Source organism: Anastrepha obliqua, chromosome 3, assembly GCF_027943255.1.
Source record: "Anastrepha obliqua isolate idAnaObli1 chromosome 3, idAnaObli1_1.0, whole genome shotgun sequence".
Classification (NCBI taxonomy): Eukaryota; Metazoa; Arthropoda; class Insecta; order Diptera; family Tephritidae; genus Anastrepha; species Anastrepha obliqua.
Genome location: NC_072894.1, coordinates 126,838,813 through 126,843,439, shown reverse-complemented (window position 1 = coordinate 126,843,439; position 4,627 = coordinate 126,838,813). Strand labels below are relative to the sequence as shown.

Here is a 4,627-nt window from a genome sequence, read left to right as displayed (position 1 = left end):
TTATAATCGATGACATCTTTAAACATTGGTTCACAAAAATGCTTTCTAATTTATTATTTTGTCTAAAGGGGTGTTTAAATAACGTAGTAATGCTAATTTTACTAATTCTATTGAAAATTAAACATCATCATTATAACTGAAGTTATGTTGGTTTTGTTTTTGCGTACAATATGCTAAAATATTATCACTCAGCTCGAAAGAGCAAATTTTGTATTCGTAGTTTTATTGTGGATCAGTAAGTAATGAAGAAAACCATTTACATACATACATAGTTGACAACTTTTGAAATAATTTAAAATTTATCACTAAAAAAATATGTATGTATGTAAGAAGGATTTGGCTTTTACCTGCATTTTTAGAATGTAATAATTTATATTTTCTATAGTAAACCTTAATTCCATCTGTTTCCTCTGATTTCATTAGAGTTACCATTTAGATGACCGTTGAGGATGCAATGCATTACTATACGATGACTTTGATTATTGCCTTTTATTATTACCATGCTTTATTTTTAGGCTAATGAATGGCTTGGTATTATGAAGTGGTGGCCCAAATACATACGTATTATCACATTGTATAGCCTATTCATTTAATAATTAAAGTTATTTGAATTAATTACTTCGGTATTAATTTCTAGAACTTAGCTCATTTTTTTTTTCAAATAATAGAAAACTTTAAAAGTTGGACTAAATTGAATTTGTAAAGGGATAAACATTAATCTAATAAACTAAAATAAATAAGCAACACACACAATTAACTGTTTTTATTGGATGATTGTTTTAATTTGCGTGAATTGTAAGTTACATTCTTCTACTTGGATACAAATTATTTTACCTACTTAGCGCTCTAATTATCTATTATATGGATTAACTTGCGTTTTAGTTTTGTTTTAGAAAAAATATGTTCTATGATCTATAAACCATTTTGATTGGCCATTTCTTCAATTTGACATGGAGCATTAACAGACGTTGAGCTTGGGCTACTAAAATTAGATTCATGTACTGCGTGGACCCTAATAACTGTCGCCCTTTTTTGAAGCTTTGTTTTGTGGAACCAAGCGTTGACATTTTCTCGATATATAATATATAGTATATTTCTTTTGATGTTTCTATTTTGGAGTTTTTATTAAATCATACTTATGTATGTAAACATTTGGAATATTTGACAATGATAATTTGAATTAATTTGAAAATAGTTACTTGTCGCATAATGCCAAAGCAAAAACTTTAAATTGGCCGAAAAGTACGGCAACTTATGTGTTAAAAAAGTTTAATGAAACCTTGTCGGTAAATCGAAGGCCTAACAGTGGAAGAAAAAAATGATTTGCGTCGGAATCATAAGCCAAAGAATGGTGCCATTATTTCGAAAAAAACTGACCTTTCATTTTGAGATTCTGCAGAACAGGCCCTCATGTCGAAAAGATACCTCCAGGACTATGCTAAAGTGACGTTTACGATCGTGTAAGATTGTTGGATACAATCGAAATGATAAACAAAATAAGAGTGATAAAACACGTCCGCAAAAGTTATACAACTAAGATATTCATAAATATGGTTATGGACGATAAAACATGCGTCTAAGCAGACTTCAAATATATCCAGGAGCCGAGTTTTATACTGCAGCGTTGAGAGTAGGAGCCTCAGGTGCCTTTAAGCTCAAAATATTGACAAGTGCCCTAAAAATGGTTTCGGTTTGACAAGCAATCTGCCATTGTGGTATGAAAAGCGAAACGAAACATTATAAATCAGAAAATTTATAAGAAGCAGTGTTTGCAAAAACGTTTACAGCCATTCATAAACAATATAAAGACTCACTCGGTTCTATTCTGGTCCGAACTGACATGATCAGTACTTACAATTGTGTTTTATTGTTGTTGTTGTTTTAACAGTAATAGAAGCCCCGTCAGTGTAGGGTGTATCTCCGGTCATCTTCGTCTGGCTCATCTAAAGATAGGCCCAGGAAACATGCTGTTTCGACGGGTTGGGTCCAGAAGGAGAGGGGTGTAAGGTGAGTAGGTTTTAAAGGGCATGTGAAAAGGTGGTTAGTGTTGTTGTTGTTTTAACAGCATAGGTCGCCCTGTCAGTGTAGGCATATCACCGGTCATCTTCGTCTAGCTCATTTAGAGGTAGGCCCAGGAAACATGCTGTTTCGACAGGTTGGGTCCAGAGGGAGAGGGGGGTTAGATGAGTCGGTTTGAGGGGGCATGTGAAGAGGTGGTCAGTGTCGTGCGGGGTACCTTCACATGCCGGACATATGTTTAGTGTGTCGGGGTCAATTCTGGATAAGTTTGAGTTTTACCTGCTACAGTATTCAGAACGTAATTGTGCCAGTGTTACGCGTGTCTCACGGGGAAGCTGGAGCTCTTCATCTGCTATAGGTGGTGGTTGGACTCCGATTACGGCATTCAGTGGACGGGAGCTTAAGAAGGTGGTAACGGTCTCCCGGTGAATGCCATTTAATGACTGTCTAAACACTGTCTGGTCCACTAGATTTCTGTCAAGCAGGTGTCTGCAAGGGTGAAACTTGCAGCAGCATTGCTTGCTGAGCAGTTTGTTGTGCTCCATTAAAGGGAGCATCTGTGCCTCGTTGTGAAGTTGTTGAATGGGGGACATCAGGAGGCAACAGGTCGCTGTCCGAATGGCAGTATTTTGGCATGCCTGTAGCTTTATCCATTGCGTGTCACTGGTTCCAGGCGACCAGACAGGCGCAGCATAGTTTAGAACCGGCCTATTGCCTTAAATGCCAATAGCAACAGTTCTTTGTCTTTGCCCCGAGTGCTGCCGGCAAGCGATTTGAGGACCTTGTCGCGATTTTGGACTTAAGTGGTAATAGCGGTAGTATGCGCAGAGAAGGAGAGCAAACTGTCAAAGGTCACACCTAAAATTTTGGCATTATTTACTGTCGGGATTGGTGTGTCATCGACTTTTACCTTGGGTTTTGTCTTTGATCTCGGCGATGTAGTCGAAGTGATGTCTCCTGACTCTCCTGAGAGGTGGCTCAAGCTCTTGAAAATATCTGCAGGGTATCACTCTAGTTTGCTGAGCATTTTGCTTTGCTCTTTGACTGGGATCATGGAAGCCTCGTTGTGAAGGTGTTGCAGGGGACACACCAGGAGGTAGGTATACTGTAGTTGTCCTGATAACAGTATTTTGGCAGGTTTAGACTTTTTTCTACTGCGAATCACTAGGCGCACCGTAATTTAGTACCGTCCGGTCCCTAGCACAGGTGTTGCCGGCTAGCAATTTAAGGACATTAGTAGCAATTGCGGTTGTATGCGCTGAGAAAGAGAGCAAACTGACGGCGGTGACATCTAAAATTTTGGGGTTGTTTACGGTCGGTATTGGTGTGTCATTAACTTTCGTATTTACCTGCAATGAAGAAGCGCGATTGGCTTTTTCCCGTGGCAGCCGGTTCTAAGTATCGGAATGACTGGGTATATTCCGGATCAAGGGATGCCGCCACTTCACACTCTATCGAGGGAGTCAGATGTAGATATTTGCATATCTATGCAGCTTAATCGTCTTATTTTGGCTGGTCGAATTCTTTGTTTTTGCGTCTTAAAAAAAATTTAAATGCGTCACTTTGTTTTCAAACCAATTGATTAAGCCAACTGTAGACGTACATATATATGTAACTATTTTGATTAGGTTTTATTAAAGTGGAATACTGAACAATAACAATAAATACTTTATCACTTCCCTTTACAAAATGCATATATGCTAGTTGAAACATATAATCGTATATTATATTATAAAAGACTTTGATTTTTTCACTGCGCATTGGCGCTAATTGTATAATTTCCACGAATTTATTATTTTTTAATGTATTGCTTAAAATTACTAAAGTCTGGATTAGGATAATTGTTGAAGATTCGAGAGCATCCATTGGTGCATTGAAGGCACAGTTAGCCCTACGCCGTTGATCTACAAATAAATGAACCTGCGTTAAATCATGGCGCTTAGTTTGAAGGTTAATTAAACTCAATAGGTCACTGCACTCTATTTTGAAATTCAAAAGATTATTATTTTTGTTTCTTAGGGCTAATAATATTTATTACGTAATAAACGTAGTTATTTATGTATATCGGTAAAATTTTGCAGCTTATATTTACATTAAAATAAAAGAAGAAATTTTGGGGTTATTATTGTATTGTTTGAGTTTTTAGCAATAATTCGCCTACATATGTTAAATAGTGGTCGTAAGTCTAAGGTAGAATAAATTAAATAACCATTCACATAAAAAAATGTTGATGGATTGTGCCGTTGTTGAGGTACACCCTGTCATCACTTTGTTGACTTTGTGTCATACTGTGAATTTACGTTCTCTGGCAGCAGTGACACAGAGTGTATTTACTTTTTTGCTGAATATTGGCTATACTATCTAAATCTAATTTAAATATTGTGCATAATTTTGTGTATAATATACATCTAGCTTAAAATTTTTTTAAACAATAATATAATAAAAAATATACATAGAAGAAATAAGAGAAATAGAGAAGTTTGAGTTAAAGTTGAAATGTAACGTTGTGAGTAATACGAGTATTAAAATTTGTATGACCGTGTGGCCTAATGGATAAGGCGTCGGACTTCGGATCCGAAGATTGCAGGTTCGAGTCCTGTCACGGCCG

The 4,627-nt window shown here is 36.6% G+C and overlaps 1 non-coding gene across 1 annotated transcript; it reads left to right on the top strand.

Annotated features, from left to right (window-relative positions):
- The first annotated feature begins 4,554 nt into the window (after positions 1 to 4,554).
- Positions 4,555 to 4,627, top strand: Trnar-ucg (transfer RNA arginine (anticodon UCG)). Its single transcript has one exon. It is a non-coding gene; the product is annotated as a tRNA-Arg (tRNA).